We start from the raw sequence: 23,278 nt of genomic DNA on the forward strand, positions 1-23,278 counted from the left end.
CCCGAGGTGGGGCTCAAACTCACAAACCGCGGGATCAAGACCTGAGCCGAAGTCGTACATTCAAGCGACTGAGCCACCCAGGCACCCCTATTTCTTGTGTTTTTTATTTCAGCCGTTCTGACCGGGTGAGGTGGTATCTCACTGTGGGTTTGATTTGCATCTCCCTGATGATGAGTGATGTCGAACATCACGTCGGTTGGCCAACTCCTCCTGCCAACCTCAGCAGAGAGAAAAGGCCTGCAAATATGATTTAGGTGAAGATACAACTTTCATAGTGTGCTTCCCTGTATGGCTTTGTGAATGGAAGGTGAGGGAGACGAGGCCACCACACTCTGTCATCGTACTGTGGGACAGAAGAGGTGACTTTAAAGCAGGTGGGAATCCCCACCTTTGCGGCCTTTCAAGAGCAGAGTTAGAAGGGAGGATTTGGGGGTGAAGGGTGAAGGAGGTTGTTGTTGCTGTCGGGGGTAACGTGAGTGAGGAGGCCGGAAAAAAAATTCTCAGACAAAATGAGTGTTGTGAAACCGGGAAGAGGGGCCTTTTCTAAACCCCAAATTGCTTTCGCCTCCTGGCTATCAGTATTAGTGGAAAAACTTTTCGTGTTCATTTTCCACCCCAAGGACCCAAGTACCCCCAAGGACCTGTCACTTTAGGCTTCCATATGACACCCCTTCCCTCAGGGCAGCGAGCACAAGTTATCCACCTGCTCTCACTTTCTGTGATCCAAATAGAGCAGAAGAAGTTTCCTGGAGGGATTAAAATGCACACCTGAATGACTCTAGCCTGCTCCAGCCTGGAGAGAAGCAGAAGTCGGGGTGATGGGGGGGCATGAAATGAGTCAAGGTTAATTCAGCATGGGAGGGAAGTCTGAATTATTCATTTCCTGACCCTGTACCGGGTACTTTTCACCGCAGTCTGCTACAGTCTCTTTCGGGGGAAGTGTAGTCGCACGGGTTTCTCAGTCACCTTTTAAAACCATGCCTTGTCCTCTAGTGTCCAGCAAAGGGATTGCTAACATTGGGCTCTTGTGCCAGTAGCCGTCTGGAAGCTGCCTTTTAGGGGTGCCGAGATGTGGGCCAGCTGGGGGAGGGGGGGAGGGGGGGAAGAGCAGCCACTTAGCACTTGAGTCCCATTCGGGCCGAGTGGTTGGGGAGGACAAGAAGGGAGATTACAAGCCAGAAGTGAGAAAAGCATCTGAGGGTTCGGAGGAGGGTGGGAAGGAGGAGGGAGTTTCATAGAAGATGTGCGATTTGGTTTCCTTACGTCACTGGAGCTCTTTTGTCTTTAAGTGACATTTCCAATGGGAAGTTCATCTGAACGAGAAACAAAATCTAGACAAAGCTTTCCTGACCTAAGTTAAGCACGGATCGTCCCGGAAAGAGGCTAGGGCTGCTTCAGAGAAATCAGAACCGTCGGCCTTGGCGAGGCTGTTCTTACTCGGTCTGGGCTATTTCTCACGTCCCCGCTGCCCCGTGAAGTACGCGTCACAAAATATGCCAAGCGGTTTCTGGATCTCCGAGATGCTTTGGCTGGCATTTTATTTAACTCGTGACATTTTTGACTGTTCTTATTCTGGCGGGCATCAATACTGCCCAAGCCTGCAGTTGTCGCGGAATTGAAAGCCGCGTTGGGTTACCTCTTTGTCGTTAATTGTCGCTTCGTGGCCACCACTCCTGACCGGGCTGAAATAGCCGAGCGAGTGTACGAGGCACCGTGCAAGGCCAGAGGCCAACCTTTCAGGGCCACCAGCTGGGGAGGGTCCACGGGCAAACTGCACTTATGGGCTGCGGATTTTAACCTGGTCTTCCTGGGCGAGCCTAACTCAGAAGCCATTTAAGGTCAAGGTCTCCAGCCCAAATGCCTCCAGGGTCCGTGGAGAAGTAAATGAGGGAGGGGGGTGGGGAGCACACTGGTAGTGAGCGCTGAGGACGGTGGTAAACGGGAGAGCACAAGGTGGGTATCAGAGTGAAGCTGCCACTCAGCTCTAGCAGATTGGTGTCGTAAAGGAATGCCAGCCCGGCATTTTCAGACTTGCCAGGGTTTTGTGAAGTCTCCAGATTTTTTTTTTTTTTTTTTTTTCATGTTGGCCCAAAGTCAGGCCAAGCAGAAAAAAAAGTCCGTGGGCCAGACTCAGCTAGCGGGACACCGGTTTGCAAACCACGGTTTGGGCTCATCTGTGACGAGGCTGCTTCGGGTACACTGATTTGCACAAGTAGTTTTTGTTTGTGTGTTTGTTTCATGGCTCCTATGATCCTGAAATCCACCCCCCACCCCCCGCACACACACCCCCAAATGGCACTAGTATCAAATAAGGCCAAGGGGTGAACACCGGCCTCCTCTCGTGTGGAGCTGTTCTGCTAAGTGGTTCTTACCAGCCCTCAGCTGTACAGCTCGTCACCCCGTTCCAAGCACGGCCTGGTCCTTCTTGGGGATTGGAAATGGTGCTCTTGCTCCTTTTCCAGCTAATTGCTTTAATGCATCCTGAATGTGTCTAGGCTGCCGCCCCTAACCACTGGGTCATCATTTATTCACAGGCCTGAAGTCCCTTAAGCAGCCTCCTGCTGGCCCTCACACTGCAGGGGATTAATGTAGTCTGGTTGGTGAGTCAAAAAGAAAGATGACATCATTTTCATGTCAGGAATGAGGATGTGCATTTGTGTATGTGAGGGTTACGGAGTGCAAAGTGAGGAAAACTAAAGCTACTTCTCTTCCAAAGTGGCACGGTGCTCCCCCCCCCCACCCCCTTCTTTTGCTTTCAATCCAATCTGGCTTCTCCCAAGTGAGTTATTAATATGGGACACAGCCTGGCTTCCTCCCTTCTGTCTCCTCATATAAATCCAACTAATTAATTTACTTTAACAAGAGGAATCTTTTTCTATCTCTCCCAATCTTCATCGCTCAGCTTAGATTCTCGTGATTCAAACACAAGACACGCAGCTGTAATAATCACACATAGAATCTTATCTGGATCATCAGATCTGCTGTCAAAAACTTGGGGGGGGGGAAGGAATCTTAAATAAAGGGACTATCGAATGAAAACACAGGTTAGCTACCAGGTGAAGGCTGGAATTCACATTCCGTCCGGTCCAATTAATGAAAGGAAAGTGGAAAGTATCCTGCGTGTGCTGGAAATCTGACAACGTGAAGAGGTGTACAAATGGTGTTTGGAAAGCTCCGCGACGTTGAGTTCATTCAGCAACCATAGAATGGTGACATGACAAGGCCTCCTCCCAAACGATCAGTTGAATCTTGTGTCCCCTTTCTGTGTATGAATGGAAAACCCACCCCAACACCTAATTTTAGAAAACTACTCCCCCCCTCCCATAAACGTCCCCCCTGCCCCCGAGACAATCAGGGCTGTGTTGGGGTCAGCATTGCCCTGTTTTCTGGGACAGTGGCAGCACCCACAAGGTCAATAAGGTTGATCTCCCAGGGGAAATTCAGGTCAGAGGACAAAGGTAAGGGCAATCCGAGGGGAGGCAGGAAGGTGTAGGACAGATTTCGCATGTGAATGAGGATGGGTGGACCTTCCCAGATCATTCGTAGAGCTCCTTTCATTCTTTCCTTGGTGCTGCAAGGGATTTTCTTTCTTTGTGGAAAGTGTCAGTGCCTGTCTTTCAAAAGCCAAAAAAAAAAAAAAAATGTAAAAAAAGAGGATTTGCAAAAACAAGCGCCATGCTGCCCATGTGCACATTGGTGCAGAGAGAGAAGTCAGGAACTGCTAATGAATGTACCAGCTGTGTGTGGAAAATCAGCCAAGCTTGGGCTTTGGGCTTTTTATGTCTCTGCGGAGATCCCGATTCTAGACTGCCCGTGAGAAACATGAGCATGGCTTTAACCACAACGTGAATAACGAGTAAAGGTAACAAAGGTGAGGCGATCCTGAAATACCCATTGAAAACGAACCCCGTGTCGAGGAAAAGCAGCTATCATTCTGTTATCACTTTCTGGTTTGGTAACAACTTAAATCCAGGCAAAACCCTTCTCTTCTTCTTAGGACCCGAGACTTGAATTCCCCTTTCTTAGATTTGAGGACTGGGAAGTTTAGTTGTTTTTTAAAGGTATGTTCCCTGTTTTTCTCTCTTTCTCTGTCTCTCTCTTCTCTCTCTGTCTCTATCTCTCTGTTTCTGTCTCTGTCTCTTCCTCTCTCTCTTCCCCATTCTCTACCCACCCCCCAGCCCCGATCCCTCCCTGACTTCTTCTCCCTCCTTCTCTTTTTTTCTCTTCATCTTCTTTTTCTCTCTAGATTTATTGAGGTGTAATTGACAAAATTATAATACATTTAAGGTATACGGCATGATGGTTTGCTATACATATACGTTGTGAAGCGATTCCCACCATGGAGCTAATTAACACATCCATCACCCCATATACTCACCTTTATTTTGGTGAGAACCCTTAAATTGCACTCTCTTAGCAAATTTCAATTATACAATTCAGTATTATCAACTGTAGTCATCATGTTATACATTAGATATTCAGACCTTACTCGTAACTGAAAGTTTGGGTCCTTCTATCAGCCTCTCCCTACTTCATGCTTCACACCAGACCAGTCTGCCCACCACCCACCCACACCAGACCCTGACAACCACAATCCTAGTCTGTTTCTATGAGTTCAATTTTTCTTTTCTTTTTTTTGTGGTCCACCACTAAGTGATACTATGCAGTATTTGTTTTTCTTATCTGGCTTATTTCACTTAGCATAATGCCCTCCAGTTTTATCCAGGTCACAAATGGCAAGGTTTCCTTTTTTTTTTTTTTTTTTTTTTTTAATGGATGAATAATATCAAACTGCACACATATACCACGTATTCTTTATCCATTCATATGTCGACTGACACTTGGGTCGTTTCCCTACCCTGGCTATTTCCGAACCTTGGCTATTGTGAATAATGCTGCAACTGACAGGGGAACACAGATATCTCTTTGAGACAGCGATTTTGTTTCCTTTGGAGACATACCCAGACATGGGATTGCTGAATCACATGGTAGGTCTATTTTTAATTTCTTGAGGAACCTTTGTGCTATTTTCCACAGTGGCTGCACCAGTTTACATTCCCACCAATAGTATGCAATAGTATTCCCTTTTCTCTACATCCTCACCAGCGTTTCCTCTCTTTTTGATAGTAAACATCATAACAGGTGTGAGGTGATATCTCACTGTAACTTTGATTTGCGTTTACCTGCTGATTAGTGATATTAAACACCTTTTCGTGTACCCGTTGGTCATTTGTATGCCTTCTTTAAAAAAAAAAAAAAGTCTATTCAGGTCCTTTGCCCACTTTTTAACTGGTTGTGAATGGTTTTTGTTTTGCTTTGCTTTGTTTTGAATTATATGAGTTTCTTATATATTTTGGATATTAACCCCTTATCTATTGGATATATGGTTTGCAAATATTTCCTCCCATTCCATAGGTTACCTTTCCTGTCGCTGATGGCTTCTCTTGCTGTGCAGAGGCTTTTTAGTTTGGTAGAGCCCCATATTTTTCTTTTTGCTTTGGTTGCCTTTGTTTTGGTTGCAAATCCAAAAAATTATTGCCATCATCAATTTCATGGAGTTTACCAGTTGTTTTCTTCTAGGAGTTTTATGGCTTGAGGTCTTACGCTTAAGTTGAATCCATTTTGAGTGCTTCTTGTGTATCATGTAAATAGGGGTCTAGTTTTGTTCATTTCTTCCTTTTTAGTGCCAGAGATGACATATCTACTCTTTGGCTGGAATAGATCAAAATCACACTGTGTGTGAACTTAGGGATGACTGCAAACTCGAGTATGTCCATAGTCACGTGCATACGTGAGGTGAAACATATGTTTCATCCTTTGTGCAGCTCTCCTGCACATTTACTTCTTTAATAATACTAGCCACTGTTTATTGAGCACTTAGTATGCACAGAGCACCGTAGTGAGAGCTTTGCATATACTTTCTCATTTAAGTGCAATTATTAAAACTAGGGAGAAGTGGAACGTCTCCTTTCTGCATTTCAGTAATTCTTTATTAATGGATTTCTTCATAGATAGGATTATGCCACTGTGCCTAGCCTAAACCCACATGGTGACTGTTGCCAAGGAGAAAGTCATTTTAGTGCATAAATATTATTCTCATTCTAGAGGAGGGAGAGCAAATACATTTTTCAAAACCACGAGTCCGTGCCCATTTGGAGGGACTTTGCTCACCAGGGACTTGGATGCTTCCAAGTGGATTAAATTATTTGCTCCCAAAGTTTGGTCTTGGGCAAGGTACCCCATCCATTGTGCTCTAATTTCCTCATTTGTAAAATGAGATTTAATATGAGTATATGTAAGGGGCTCAGAACAGCGCATGGCATACTGTAAACATTCGATGCACGTTAGCTGTTATCATTGTTATCATTATTAAATAATCACAACAACACGCTGATGAAGGTATTCTTATACCTTCCCGTTTTATACATGGGGAAACTAAGGCAAAAGGATTTAACAGCTTGCCCAAGGTGATACAGCCAGTCAGTGATCGGAGGTAATAATTCTAACCTTATGTCATGCTCACTGGGGAGCTTGCAACTAAAATTCAATGGTGCCACTCATTATGGAAAGTAAGGTCTGGTCATGGCTGTCTAGAATACAATTTCTTTCTCTTATAGGACACCTGAGCTGTGAAACCAGCATAAAATGTCCTGAAGAGTGGACACACGTCACACGAGAAGCATTTTCGATCCCTCTGGTAGAGAGGGAGTGCTTAATTACCATGTGCCACTGCTGTTAACCTCTGCAAATAAGTCTAATTATCACAGATTAATGAACAGAGCTTAGGCACATCTAAAGGGGCTTTGCTGAGGGGTTTTCATTTCTGCATTTCATTATCTCCATAAACGCTGTTGTTCCCCATGCACACGGTTATGGAACTTTTATTATTTTTTTAGCTGCGCTCTGTGGACTATCAACAACAGTGCCTGTGAAATAGCTCAGGGCAGGGATCGCTTTCCAGGAAATCTTCAGGAAGCCTGCAAGTTGGGTGGCTGCTGCTTCGCTGTTTACTGATGCATCATGCCACATTGGTTCATAGGGAATAAAGCTTAGACGGTTGCCAAGGAAACAGGCTGAGATTTTTGAAATATCTGAAACCATGGTGAAATTTCTAGGAAAAATCAATGTCTTAGTCAAGAGTCAGGTTAAGCCTTCTCTGCATCAGGGTGGGTAGCAACAATGCAGATACAGCTGGAAAGATTCATTCCTGTTTGCACCATGGCTTAAACCCACACACTCGATGTTGTGATTCTCAGAGAATGTTTTCTACAAATAGAAGTAACCGTGTTGGCTATCATCGTACCAGGAAGTGGCCATCATACTGGTCCTTAGAGCAGGGCTGAGTCTGGCAGCCATCTTTGAATGTGCCTGTGAGCTCAGAGAGTCCCTGGTGAGGACCTTGGAAATCCCAATGTCTTATCGTGGCAAGAGAGCAGGCCGGCAGCTAGCAAAGGGCTTTAGCCATGCAGAGGCTGGGACCTAAGGAAGATCTTGGGCACAATCCACCAGACACGTTTCATTAATAAATGATTAGATTTGCAAATCTTGTCAGTAGAGATTGCTATCACAGAATTAATGAAATAAATAATGAAACATTGCCAGTGTTTCTGGCTGGCGCTCAGAGCAGAGTAGATCTCTGCCTTTGTTGCAATTTATGGCTGTCTCTTTGATCAACTCCTGGGGAGTTCAAGGAACGATTTTCCTGCTTCCAACACCCGCCTTTGGCTTTTAGGTTTGCCTTTTTTTTTTTTTTTTAAACTTGACTTTTCATATCATTTTGTACTTCAAACACAAAGGTTCCCCAGGATAATTTCAGATAAAGAAACCCAACAGGGTGAATAATCTGCAGTGAAGAAAATCTGAATCATACTTGAAGAAACAATCCATTTGACACTGGGTTAGGAAAGGGGTAGGGGAGGGATTTTGCTTACAAATGAACACAAAAAAGTTCACAATTTTATTTGAATGTCTCCATTTTGCACAGCCTAAAGCCAAGAGCATTTCCTGATCCAGAAGCAAACTAAGATGCCACCCAGTGTGGGTAACCCAGCAGGCAGACAAAGCATATGTTCAGGACATTAGCAATGCAGGGGTAGCTCACATTTCTTTTGTTGAAAAAGGAAAAAGAAAACAAAACAGATTTTTCATATCTCAGAAAAAGTCTCAAAATAGTCGTGGAGAAAGCAGATCCTTATTGGGTTTCTTATACTTGTTTTCTGACTTAGTGTTATTTTGATGTGAATTCCTATTCAAGATTGGGGGGGGGGTGGAGCCCCAACATCTATTCACTGTACGGAAACTTTAAAGGGCTTCCTGGGATGGGATTTCATCCTTGACCCATACTGGTCATAAGGTGATACAGCCATTATCTCTACCCCTGACACTTTGGGTAATCTTTTAGAGATTGATACGGTATTATACTAGTATTGATAATATACATGGATTTTCAGTTCTCTCCCGCTGCAAACACATCAATGGGCACACAGACTCACTGTCTCTTGGAAATCACAGTGAGTCCAAAGGTTGGGGTTCTGATGGATTATCTGCTCCTGGGCTTATCTTCCTGAGAGCTGCCGTTGTGCTCCTTATTAGGTTTTGCCATTGGGCAAGTTACAATGAAATGAAGTTCAGATCCACCCAATTTTTTTTTTTAATTTTTTTTTTTTAACGTTTATTTATTTTTGAGACAGAGAGAGACAGAGCGTGAACAGGGGAGGGGCAGAGAGAGAGGGAGACAGAGAATCCGAAACAGGCTCCAGGCTCTGAGCTGTCAGCACAGAGCCCGACGCGGGGCTCGAACTCACAGACCGCGAGATCGTGACCTGAGCCGAAGTCGGACACTTAACCGACCGAGCCACCCAGGCGCCCCAGATCCACCCAATTTTTAAAGATCCAATTTAAAAAGTGCCTTAGAGTGTCTTTATCTTTTCTAGTTTCATCCTGTGGCATGGCAATTCCATGGGCAGAACCCAGTGGACATTTCCTGTCTACATGATTTAGATCATTCCTTCTGGAACCAGATACCTTCCCAGTAGACAAACCTTTGAAAAATTAGTGAGTTGCTCAGTTGAGGAGACAAAATTAATACTAAAATTATAAGGATCAGAACAAAGCAATAAGAACTTCCTTTAGGGCTCAGAGAGGGGGTGTAAGGCGATAAGTGTTCTTATGGTGTAGTTTTATGATACACCTTTTGCCTCATGTCCCACACTGGCCAGTTCTTTAATGGGAGTATGAACACAGAGTTGGTTCTACTCTCCAAGATGAAAAGTAGATTTTATTGTTATCAAATTATTTCTGCATTTGTTTGATTCTAAGATGCACCATTTTTTTCATATTTTCACATGATTTTTGAAGTCAGGAGGCATATCAAAATCATCAGCAGCCTGGTCACAGTGGTGATGGGGCTCTCAGCACTATGCACACGGGTATTACAGTGTCCAGAATGGGTGCCAGCTACTGCAAAGGAAGTCCTGGAGGCAATAAGACTGACACTTGTTTGTTTGTTTTTTAATTTTTTTTAATGTTTGTTAATTTTTGAGAGACAGAGTGTGAGCAGGGGAGGGGCAGAGAGAGAGGGAGACACAGAATCCGAAGCAGGCTCCAGGCTCCAGGCTGTCAGCACAGAACCCGACACGGGGCTCAAACCCATGAACTGTGAGATCATGACTTGAGCTGCAGTCGGACGCTCAACCGACTGAGCCACCCAGGCGCCCCTTCATCACCCACACTTGTAAGGACACAGAACATGATGTTGGTGGAAAATATGGACGTTGATGACAATGGGTAGGAAATAAAACAGAAACCACAGCTCGCAAAACCATAGTGACTGGCAAAGCAGACAAACTATACAGACCGTGATAGGCACAGCAAACCAAGTTGAAAGTGTTTTTTTTTAAAAATTTTTTTTTTTTAACGTTTATTTATTTTTGAGACAGAGAGAGACAGAGCATGAACAGGGGAGGGGCAGAGAGAGAGGGAGACACAGAATCCGAAACAGGCTCCAGGCTCTGAGCTGTCAGCCCAGAGCCCGACGCGGGGCTCGAACTCATGGACCGTGAGATCATGACCTGAGCCGAAGTCGGACGCCTAACCGACCAAGCCACCCAGGCGCCCCAAGTTGAAAGTGTTTTAACATCAGCTTGTTCTGACCCATTCGCGCCTGGCTAAGATCACTGGCTTCCAGCGACTCCTCTCATTACAAATTCTGACCTGTTCTCACCCAACCCTCACTGTCTTCTGCCCCAACCCACCTTATGACTACTGCAGACTTCCCTGAGCCCCACAAGTACCCTCCCCTGACTCCTCTTTTGAAAACACTGCTAAGACGCTATCAAGCTGGTGCGTTCTCTTGCTCAGCAAGTTTAATAAACCCAGTTTTGTGTGATCAGCAGTGTTCCACGGTGGTCTTGGTACAGAGCTCTGATAATTCAAAAAGAGATTCAGTAGAATCAGGCCCTAATGCTGAGAAGTTTGAGGAATACATTCAAGTATTTCTTTAACTTACATTTCCCTTTTGACATATGTGCAAGAATGATCTGTGATAAAATATGTATCTAATAAGTTTAGAAGAACTTTTGACACAGTATAAAATGAAGGACTGCAAGAAAGTATTGTGTTACCTACTTGTGTATTGACATCAATGTTCCTTTCTTAGTGGCACATGAAATAATCGTTTATTTGTACACAGGAAGGCATTTTGCATTTGATAAAATACGGTAATAATAGCTAGCTAACTTTTACTGGACATTTCTCATGAGCCAAGCACCGTGCTAAGTGCTTTACCTGCACTCATTTAATTCTTACAGCATTGCTAAGAGGTAGGTCACATGATTACCCGCATTTTCTAGATATATAAACTGAGGTGTGGAGCCGGTCCGTGGCTGCCTTGAAATACATGGCTAATATCTGGGGGAGGAGTTAGGGCTCCGATCCAGGCAATGTGCCTCTGCTGGGCTAGGATAGGAGGGGAGAAATGGGGCACACAGCACTATTTTCTCGAAAGTGGCGGAAAGCATTAATTAGAATGATAGTACTTGCACACGGCATGTACTAAATTTTGGGATTTGGGCTTTTAAGGGTAATCCATTAGCCAGTTCTTTGGTGCTTCTGGAAGTAAAATTGTTTCCCTTGGGTATTTAAGAAAAGGTGCATTCAGAACCTAAAATATTTGCCAGTTTATTTCTCCTAGAAAAGAGACTTCCGTGGTGTTCAAAGCCACATATCAGGGTTAAAAAACAAGCAACCAAATAAAAACAAACCCAGCACTGGGGGCATCCATTTAAGTCACTGCTTGACAGCTGTTCTGGGAATGGCTGTTGCCACGGGTTACTACAGAGCACTCAGCATTTCAGCCTTACCCATCACTTCCAGGCTGTGCTCCTGTCTCTCCGGAGAGACGACCCTTCCCTCCTTTCCCCACCCCACCCCCACCTTGGCGGCTCATATTAAAGATTGTTTTTTTCCTTTGAACGAGAAATAAAATAATAATATGCTGAAAATTCCCTAGCTGTTGCCTAGGGTATTCTCTGTCTTTGATGCTTTTGTTGCCCCGTTTTTCCTTGTAGATCACAGCATCAGCACCGCTTTTTCTAGAAACCTCAAAACAGGGTTCCAACCTGCTGCCTTCTGCGGGTGGAGCCACAATCAGGCATTGTCCATCAGTGAATGTACCAACCTAGATGTCACTCAGTTAATAAGTTCTTAATTGGATTCTTCAGATAGTTGGCCATGGCAGTGTATTTTCAGGACTTTTGTTGTCTTTGTTCTTCTTCTCCTTTTTTTTTCTCTTTTAAACATTCTCCTCTTATCCTGTCAGCGCATTCACATATCCTTTTGACCAAGAGATTTGACCAAGATGCACCGATTTTCCTTCTGCCACCTACTTCCCATTCTTTTCACACTGAAGGGTTCAGAAATCCATTAAAATGCCGGTTCATCCCGACTTTTTTCTGTTTTACGAAAGGGGGCGGGGGCGCTTAGGGCAGCACATCTTACTTAGATAGTGCCATTTACTGGAAGCATGCACGCAAAATACCAACCTTACATATAATCTACTAGGCTCATTGTATTCAACGTTCATGGTCACTAATGCCTTCAAAATCGTGAAACTGTATGTGTCCCCTATTACACTTACAAAAAAGGTAATTTGTGGAAAGTGCTTTGAGATTCTTATAAGAAATTTAGGATATTAACATTCCCTTGTTTCGGGTATTGGATAATGTTTAAGAACCGTAGCTTCCACCAATGCTTTGAGTCAAACCAAGGCGCATTAAATATGCGGTTGGCTTCTCTGACATTGTACAAAAAGGAATTTGCTACCCATTACATTTTTTTCCTTGCCTTTTCTTCCTATCACCTGCTCCCCCACCATTACTTTCTAGTCAACACATGCCTCTTTTCTATGGTTTGCTTATAGATTATTAAGAAAAAAGATGTAAACTCACAGGGAGGATTAAGGTAGACACAGCTGGTGTCAACGAAAACAGAGAGAAATGAAAGAGTATTGAGCCCGTCTGAATGGACAGCCCATGGGGCTTTCTCGTGACTCATCCTTGACCTTTACCCTCCCAAATCGCGCCTGAGGCAAGTAAACAGCTTTTCAAAGCAGACTACCTTCTGGGACACTTCGTACATTTTCATTTTAATCTCGTTGCAAAGTGGTCAAAAATAAATGTCCCCATGAAGAGAAGTACAACTGACAAAAGTTGAATTTAAAATGACACGGAATCACTCTGTTACCTATCACACAGAGGGTCCTAAACTGCTTCGCGGTTTACTCCAAATGAAAAGGAAAGGAAACCGTCTTCAATGAGTGTTTTAAACATCTCTGTACGATTCAAAATGGTTACATGGGCCTTTGAAAATATTGCCTGGAGGCATTATGGGTGATTTAAGTTTTTCTTTGTATTTTGCAGATTATCTGTCTATAACGAGCAGGCATTACTTCTGTAATCCACAAAAAGCCTTTCAACAGAAATGGAATTACAGTACAGATTTTTAAAATATGAAAATGCCACCCAATGAGTTATTTTTATAAATGACTGGAATAAAGAAAACTATTTAATAATGTAGACAAAGTGTCATATGCCTAAGAAATCTTTGTCTGATATAAAAGGTGAGTTAAAGATGGACTGAAATGTTTCTTAGTAACCAGGTAAATATTATACCCAAAATTAAACAACTACTCTCCCTTTGTATATTACTCAGCCCAAAGACAAAAGAGGAAATGTTTCCAGCACAACGGTCATTAGATACACTTAGCTGTGTGAAAAGAAACAGAAGACCCCGCATCATTTAACTTGTAAAATCTCAGTCAATACTTGATAACAAATGGGGTTTCTGGAACAGGGCACACCAGAGTGATGTGTGGATAGAGGTCTGCAATCATCACCCCCACCCCACCCCACCCCCGCCATCTCATTTCCAGTGATTTTTTTTCCACTTTATGTAATGTCCTAATGTGTTAAATATTGAAAATGTGGGTAAGGTAGTTTAATTAGTCCTCAGTGTCAATACAGAGAGATTAAGAAAACAGTCCTGTTTTCATGTTGTAGGAAAATGACTTCTAACAATCACCGTATCCAGTGAAGGGAAAACATACCCAAACAAAACAATAAAAGTTAACTTCAGGTAAAGCCAACTGTTGAGAAATCGAATAGAGAAATGTGTTCCACGTGCTCGTTACACTAAATCCTAAACATCCAGCTTTTTACAGACTCGCAAATCAAATTGCTTTACGGTTAGGGGAGCATTTAATACAGTGTGACCAGTTTAAAGTTAACATTTTGTATTCAGGATGATTAATGACACCATATTGTATTTCAATTACTACAAGATACTTCTCTGTAATAAACGATGGCAATAATATTCACATTAAGTCAATAAAAAGCATCTTCAAAGTGTGATGTATAAGTGCCATTATTATAGTATAAGTTGATCACATCATACAATGAATTATCAACAGTGTAACAGGAAATCTCTATACCAGAGCATATATTTCCATCTCAGTGCACAGGGAGTTTGGTGGAGAACCCTCATTAGGATTAATAGTAGTCAAATGAAAGCATTCACACACACTAGCAAGGGGACTATTCCTTCTTCCCCCAGCCTTCCTATACTCCATTCTCTGCCAACTGCATTTTTGCGGGTTCAAGGATGAGAAACCAACTTCTCAGAGCATTCAAGGCCAAAGGGAAATAGATGCAGCAAATGACTTAATGATTTATGTGGTAGAAAACCAATAGTTGGGGAAAACAAGTCCCAAACAGTAGGTGTTTCTTTTCCTAAAGGATCTGTCCACTTTAGGGAGAAATTGGAGAAATTGCGCCGGGAAACTTGGAGAAGCCTCTGAATGACAAATCCCCTCAGGGGTCACGTCTTTTTAAATTGCTCTGACTAGTGCCTGGTTGTAGAAGTGAGGTCGTAGATGAGATGGCCCAGGAAGCTCAGGAAAGCAGGCTTAGGGGAGAGGGTAGGGTAAATGGATATTTTCTGCCCCCTCTGTCTGCCCTCCTGTCCTTCCCCACATGGTTTCAGCTGAGTTGGTCATTCTGGGGGGAGGCATCATTAGGATAGTATAGGGAGGGGGCCAAGGACATTGATCTGACTCCACAGCACTTCTAATTTGGAGCGGCACCCTGTCTTGAGGGATGGTTGCAGGAGGAAGTGAGAATCAGAGGAGGGAACAAGGCACAAATGTGTGGGGATAGTGATACTTGTCGGTAAAGCTGTCTCCTGTGTGCTTGGATAGACATGTAATTGTCTGGTTGCACTTCCATAATTGTTATGCACGAATATGATCTGCATACTAAAGAGAGGACAGCATGATCTCCTTGTCTTCTTGGACCATTAAAAAAAATTAGTTTTTTAAACAAAATTCTCTCTTGCAGGCCTCATGGTACCATAAGTCCAGGTAATTGCTGGTGATATTGCAGAGTCAAATGAGTTTTTAAATAACTTTAGATATAATCCCTAAAATTAGTCATTAGAAAAAAATGGAGTAACTGGCATGAATGATAAGTATCAGAGTAAGAGGACCTGTTTACTCAACTATAACCCAAAGTCATGGAGGAAGAATTCTAAGATAGAGACCTTTCAGAGCAGTGGGCAAGGCCCATAAAGCAGCGATATGAGATGAACACAGACTCCAGAGTATAGTTAAATTAGATCAACATCAAATGAAAATTTTCTTGGGAAACCTGGATTCACTGCATACAAATGGCTTTGCCATGTGACTCCCTTTATAGTCAGAAAAAGGAGGATTCCTATATATGTCCAAATCCTGTACCTACCTATAGCTGTGGTTTGCAAGCTGTAAGCAGGTTACAAGATTACTATGAGAATATTGTTAACTTCTGGGGGCCTCGGTTTCCTCTTTTTGCAGTAGAGTTGACGCTCATCGTCCAAGACCCAATCTTCCGGGTATGTGAAGGTCCTCACCTACTCCGTAACTTCACATTCTCTAAGTGCTCTTTTTGTCCAGTGTCATTTGTCATTCTGAAAACCCCCAAATTTGAAAAAAGCAAAAAAACAAAAACAAAAACAAAAAAAACCCAAAACACCCACGACAAAACAAAACACAAAAGTTGTTTTGTTTGTGTATAAATTGGTGTCAAGACCCATATGGTGGCAAAGCCAGACCCTGGACTGACATGAGGTTATTTACTGGCTCCATTGAATCCCGTTTACTGTGTTTTGCTGCAGAAATAGTAATGCATTATAATTAATTTAATTGACATATCCAAAACCAAAAATTCTGAATTACAGGACGCGTCTAGGGCTCAGGGGTTCAGACGGGACTGTAGGTTTGTAGAATGATGGTGAAGATGATAGTCCCAACACTTTTGCTTCTTATTAGCTAGCTTCTTTGTCCTGGTTATGATAACTGGCTCTTGGTTTTTGGCATCTTTATCTCCCAAAGACCCCCCTGGATTGTTCCTTTGCTGTCACGGTGACACATTTTCTGGGAATAACCTACCACCGCTTTCTCTTGGTTCCTGGTACGGCTCTGTACATCCCTGGTTTTGATTTGGCTCCCCCTCTGGTGCTCTGGCCAACTGTCAGTGGCTTTTGGGAATGAGAAATTTGGCTTTATACTTGTCAAATGGATCAGGACAAAGATTTTGTTGTTCAGTTTGGCTGGAAAAAAACAGATGGCTTGCTTAATAAGGATGGAAGAAAGACATGGGTGAGGACAATTCATCGCCTTATAAAATAGAATCCATTCACACACGGGTACTTTCTTTCTTTTTTTTTTTTAATTTTTTTTTTAACGTTTATTTATTTTTGAGATGGAGAGAGACAGAGCATGAACGGGGGAGGGTCAGAGAGAGGGAGACACAGAATCTGAAACAGGTTCCAGGCTCTGAGCTGTCAGCACAGAGCCCGACGCGGGGCTCGAACACACGGACCGCGAGGTCATGACCTGAGCCGAAGTCGGCCACTTAACCGACTGAGCCACCCAGGTGCCCCGGTACTTTATCTCTTATTCGTTATGATTCATTGTATACAAAAAAGGCTCCATTCAAACAACATGCTTTGTGGTATGAGTTCTATTATCAAAAACAAGAGTATTACGGGAGGCCCATGGATGTTGTCTAGGATGGGGTTCCCTCCTTCTGCTCCCTCAACATGTGAGGTGGGTTACGGCTCCTTGGTCTCTGCTTCATGAGATGAAGACATCTAGCCATTGACACATGGCCATAACCCAGGGAACATTTTCCCTGTCTCCAGGGACCTGCCTCAGACACCTGGGGGGAAGAACCCTCCTCTGCCTTGAAGAAGGGCCTCTTCCTGAAATATTCACTGCTGGCTTCACCTCAGCTGCTACCAAGCAAGCATTGAGGATTCTGAAATCTTCTCAGTCCTTTCTGGGTCCAAGCTTAAATGTTTAAAGTCATTTTCTTCCAAACGTCATCACCCTAAGGTGCCATGCAAGACGCGGATATTTTGAATTGCGTCCCAAAGAAATTAGTTACTAAAGAATCAAAAGGCTTTCTTCTTTGGCATTTGGCAGTTCTTTGACCACCCGTAAGGTGTTCCCTTAGCTTGGAACCGAAAGACATTCTCATTTAATTACACAAATAGGACATAAATACACAAAAGAAGGACGTCAAGCTTGACAATATGTATTTTACAACATAAATGACATAGGAAATAGGTGTCATCAACAGGGTTTGGTGGAGAAAGGAGACTCGTTTGGGTTAAGTGTCAAGAAGACATTTATGAAGGATGCTGGGGTTAAACTAGACCTTAACATTTGTGTACATTTGAATGATGGGATGGAGATGAAGGGGAAATGAATGATAGGACCCATAAACAGTAATGAAATGGGGCTGAATGGGAAAGTAACTTCGCTTCTGATGGTAAAAGCCCTTGAATGAGAGACCAAGGTGTTTGGTATTTGTCTTGTATGCCGGGGATCTAGCTTCGGTTTTGGAAGAGAAGATGTCATTTTTGCTGCTTTATATTAGAAACAGAAACTTGAAATAGGTGTATAGAGTGAAATAAAGGGGGAAGACATTGGTTATGCAAAACAGTTAAAAAGTAACATAAGCATTTTGCACACAGTATCTTGATTTTTATAACAACCCTACAGGTAGTTACTTATTGTTATCTCTACTTTTCAGATGAGGCTTGGAAATGTTAAGTAACTGGTCCAAGGGCACACAGCTAGCAAGAAGCTGGTCCAGAATTTGCATTTGGATTTGTTGGTCTTCAGAGTTGAATTCTTATCTACTCTCCGATAAACCAATGAGTACGATAATTCAGCTGTGAAGTTATGATGACCTCTGTTGAAGTGATAGCAGTGGGGATGGAAATGAAGGTTGGGGGGGTGAGAGATAATGTAAAGGAAGCATTCACAGACCTAGAGCCTGCATGTGAGGGGCAAAGTGGGGAAAGGCAGAGATTTGGTTTCATTGCTTTAAGCCTGGATGTTTAGGAGAATTATGGTAATACTGGTTGAGAAAGGAAGTTGGGAGGAAGCTTTGGCTGGGAGTGACAGATTATGAATTATTAACAAAGCTACATTCAACACTGGCCTCCAGTTCTTTCTTTTTCTATCTTCCTCCTCTATCTTATCCCCCCGATCTCTCCTCTTTATTACGAGCATCTACGGAAGACAGTAGGGGGCTCGTTTTAGTCTTACGCTGAGTCCTATAAGATAAGGCTTATATAATGTGTGAGAGGGTGGGGTGGGGGGAGGGGGAGAAAGGGGAAATTAGTATTTAATGAGGATCCTCCATAGAACTTATTCTCCATCCTCAGGATTTATTGTAAGTAGATTTCACTGTAAAAATACTATTATACTTACTTTGCACTATTCTCTCAGTAATGGCACTGGGCCCACAGTGCAGTTATAGGACCAAATCACAGTAGGCATTTAAAATTCATGATCTTGCTGCTGCACGGCAGAACAATATAAATTGAAAGGCACAGCCTGGATACCATCTTGTGGTCTTTATAAGGGGAAAATTAGTGGCACTTTGATTCACGAAAGGCTTATGACAGGCCTGGGCCTGTGGTGGCACTAATATAGCCATCACTGGAATGCCAAGAGGTGGCCTGCTGTGTTAACAGCTGTCATTTTGTGCCAAACTCACATAACTAAAAGGTTATGGGCCAATAAAAAAAAAAAAAAAAAAAAGATGCTGCTCTTCTCCTTTGGTTATGAGATGCGAGAGCAAGCACTTTGGAAAACAAGCTACCTTGTTTCCTGTTAAAATATGCCTGTCAAAGTGGCTGGTTTCTATGGTGAAAGACATTTTGTAAACAAGTCCATGTCGGCATTTCTTTGTCTAGTTGGCGAGTCTCGCTGAAGTATGGTCCTTAGAGCTGAATCCCGGGCTCTGGGGGAAACTGACTTAGGATGGGGTTACTTGAACATTTCAGTCAGGATGGTGGGTTGTATGGGGACCAAGGTGACTCTGAGAGGCAGAACGGCACCAGTGCAAAACGCCTGAACTCTGTGGTCGGAAAGCCCTGGCTTTGCCACTTGGCAGCTATTTAATTTCATGCAAGTCACATGGCTGGTCTGGACCTGTGTTGCCATATATGTATGATGGAGTGACCGTCTATTTGGAAGCGTTGTTTTAAAAGATCAGAAATAATGTATACGAGGTGCTTTAAAACAGTAACAAACCTGAGTTCTTACTATCTGCCAGGCTCCGTGCTAGGCAGTTTAATATGCATTATATCATTTGATTCTCATTATTGCCCATAGAGGTAAATCGTATTTTTATTTCCCATTTGACAGGTAAGGAAACTGAGTCTTAGAGAAATAATTTGCTGAAGCAATTTCCCCCGCTAGTAAGTGGGAAAATGAGGATATAAACCCTAATCTGTTGGCTCTAGATTCTGTTTTACTAAAGACTAAGTTATAAGGGTTAGTCAAATGGCGGTCATGGTTGTGATTTAGAGTCTGCCTTGCACTGTATAATTCTACCACAAGGAATTAGGGATGAGTATATCTCATCTATTGCCTGTTTCCGTGTAGGTTTAATTGAATTCTTGTCATACTCTGAAATTGCAGCTCCATGAGCCTGAGTATTTATTTATTTATATAGTCATAGTTATTGGGAAGAGAAAAGCAGTTTAGCATTTAGAGAAGTGGGACCAGGTACTGTGATTCCTCTTTCTTTTCGCTTTTCACTGACACAAACTTATTGTGTGTCTTATCTCAACCGTTAGAAGTTCTACATTGGGATTAGCCATCAGGAAAATGCAAATAATGGCCTCACCTAGGAAATGTTTCAAGGAATCAATTAAAGTGCAAAATAGTCCTGCTAATCTCCCTTTTGGGGCTATACTGGTGCCAACACAATGATCCTCAGGTGTTGAAGATCATTTTACAACCAACGTTACACAAAACAACAAGGCATCTTTAATATTCAACATGCCTTCATCAGAGAGGAAACCTAACCTCCCTTCAGTGTTTATAGTTCCAGGATGTTTTTACGCTTTTTCCACCCTTGTTCCTAGTGATTACAGTGTTTATAGAATGCATGGGAAATCTCTAAGAATTTACTCTTCTGTGAAAATGCACTTCAGTGTTTTAATGCCTAAAGTTTGGAATTAGCACATCTTAGGCTCTAGGGGCTTCTTCGAAGTAGGTGATCAGATGGCTGAGGTAAGGATGGGGTTCTGTATCTATAAATACTTTCCAACATCCAGGGTGCCTGGGTGGCTTAGCCTGTTAAATGTCCGCTTCAGCTTCTCTGTCTCTTTCTGACCCTCCCTCACTCACGCACACACGTTCTCTCTCTTTCTCTCTCTCTCTCAAAAATATATAAACATTAAAAAAAATACTTTCCAACATCCAAAGCGCTAGTGTATTTTCTTAAAGAATGTGGGTACTTATTCTGACTCCCACCGTAGCACTCACTTTTGTCCCTTGCCTTAGGACAGCCCTGTGGGGAAGACACTATATTTCCCAGTGTTATAAATGAGAAAACTGAGTTGCAGAGAAATTGAGATCACTGATTTGACAGGCGTGTGTCAAAACTGGACTTCAGATATAGCCTTGGGATTCTAAAGAATCCTGTAGCCTCTCTTGAAGGTTTTCATTTCAGCCTTGACCAAGTAATGGCGCTACTCACAGTGAGATACTTTCTGGGGAAGAGATTGTGATGATTATTGAGCAAAGTACTGAGGTTGAGAAGGGGCTCTGGAACCCAGCTGCTTTGACTTAAGACCTGATTTTGCTATATAGCTAACGTTACTTTACTTTCATTGTGCCTCATTCTTATGAAGAAATACTTCACAAGCTTGGTGTAAAGACTAAATAAGTTAATACTTAAATCATATATAAGAACAAAAGACACACTCTTTAAAAGTTAGCTATCGTTATTCTACCAAGAGGTAAGATCAATGTTTTGTTCCTTGCTATAATTACAACATCTAGAGAAGCTTCTGGCATGTAGTAGATACTCCAGATCTTTTAACCGTTATAAATGATTAAATTAATGAATGCATAAGGCAATTATAAGGGATTATATGCAGTCCTGACAGTGAAGTAAGATTTAGATTTTGTCAGCTCAGTCCTCTAGTCAACATCATTTGGCAACAAAAATACAAAGAATAAGAGCAACATGGAATTTAGGAGCTAGGAGGGACCAATTACATCATCTACTCTACCTTGTTGTGAATGAGGAGACTGAAGTTCCAAGAAGTTAGGCAACATTGTATGAGGCAATTCAGTGAATGGACAAAGCTGGTGTTACAATCTGGGTTGTTGTTTTTTTTAACTTCTCAAGGATTTCATGAGCCTGCTGGAACTATATCAGAGGTGTTTTGAACTTAGTTTTTTTAAAAAAACCTTTTTTTTTTAAAAACCACCTTTTCACAGTTTTCCATGGAAGGAGGGAAACACAGTGGAAGAAGAACCATCTTCTTTTTAAAGCTATCAGTTAATATGGAAGGGAATCTCCATAATGTTTGTGGTGTAAACCTGAATTTTAGTGCCAGTTCCTAGCTTTGGATTTGGACATGGGTTGGGATCCCGACTCCGTGATTTGTAATCTGTGTGACCTCGAGCAAGTCAGTCAACCCATATGAGCCTGAGCATGTCTCATCTGTGAGGTTAATTATTATACAGACTCAAAAAGTCGTCGTGAGGAGGATTAAAGGAAATATTGTGACTAGAGCACTTTGTACAGTCCTGGCACAGAGTAAGTTCTGATTAAGTGATAGCCATTATTGTGGATCGGGTTGATTTTTTTCTATGGAAGGTCTCGTTTAACTATTTCTTGTGGGGTTCCCATCCTAGTATAGTTCCTGGATCTATTACTGGTGTAATACCTCATTTCCCCCCCTCTTTATGCCCTACGACATATGGCTCCTAGCTTTGTTAAATACTCTCCCAAACTGTCCATTGGTCCTGATGTTTCATCTCGACATAAAATCTAGACCTTCTGACTTGTTTCTTACTTTTATTTTCAAAATCTTTTAATTTAAATTTTTTTTTAATTTAAATTCAAATTATTTAGCATATAGTATACTACTGGTTTCAGGAGTAGAACTTAGTGATCACTTAATATAATACCCAGTGCTCATCCAAATAAGTGTCCTCCTTAATAACCATTTAGCGCCTCCCCCCCCACCCACCTCCCCTACAGCAACCCTTAGTTTATTCTCTGTATTTAAGAGTCTCTTATGGTTTGCTTCCCTCTCTGTTTTTATCTTATTTTTTCCTTCCCTTTCCCTATGTTCATCTGTTTTCATTCTCAAATTCCACATATGAGTGAAATCATATAAAATTTGTCTTTCTCTGACTGACTTATTCCACTTAGCATAATACATTCTAGTTCCATCGATGCTGTTGCAATTGACAAGATTTAATTCTTTTTGTTGGCTGAGTAATATTCCATTGTGTGTGTATGTTTGTGTGTGTGTGTGTACCACATCTTCTTTATATGTTCATCAGTCGCTGGGCATTTGGGCTCTTTCCATACTTTGGCTACTGTCGATAGTGCTGCTATAAACATTGGGGTGCATGTGTCCCTTCAAAACAGCACACCTGTATCCTTTGGATAAATATCTAGTAGTCCAATTGCTGTGTCACAGGGTAGTTCCATTTTTAATTTTTTGAGGAATCTCCATACTGTTTTCCAGAGTGGCTGCACAAGTTTACATTTCCACCAACAGTACAAAAGTGTTCCCCTTGCTCCACACCCTTGCCAACACCTGTTGCTGTTGCCTGAGTTAATCTTAGCCAATCTGACTGGTGTGAGGTGGTGTCTCATTATGGTTTTGATTTGTATTTCCCTGATGATGAGTAATGTTGAGCACATTTTCATGTGTCTATTAACCATCTGTATGTCTTCTTTGGAAAAGTGTCTATTCATGTCTTTTGCCCATTTCTTCACTGGATTATTTGTTGTTTGCATGTTGAGTTTGATAAGTTCTTTACCTGATATGTCATTTACAAATATCTTCTCCCATTCCATTGGTTGCATTTTAGTTTTGTTGATTGTTTCCTTCACTGTGAAGAAGCTTCTTATCTTGATGAGGTCCCAATAGTTCATTTTTGCTTTTGTTTCCCTTGCCTCTGGAGACATGTCTAGTAAGAAGCTGCTGCTGATTTATTTTTTAAAATCCTCGTCGTAAAGCCTCTCTTTGCCTCTCTTACCTCTTCTTGCTACTCCTTTCCAAGTGTATTTTTCCATTGGCCCATCTCTGCTCTGTCCGTGGTCCTGACTTCTCAGGTTCACATTCTTGGCTTCTCCCCTCTTTTAGGCTATCCAAATCCTGTTTATGTTTCAAGAAACAGCTGCAG

The sequence above is a fragment of the Neofelis nebulosa genome, chromosome 2 (assembly GCF_028018385.1).
Source record: "Neofelis nebulosa isolate mNeoNeb1 chromosome 2, mNeoNeb1.pri, whole genome shotgun sequence".
In the NCBI taxonomy this organism is placed as follows: Eukaryota; Metazoa; Chordata; class Mammalia; order Carnivora; family Felidae; genus Neofelis; species Neofelis nebulosa.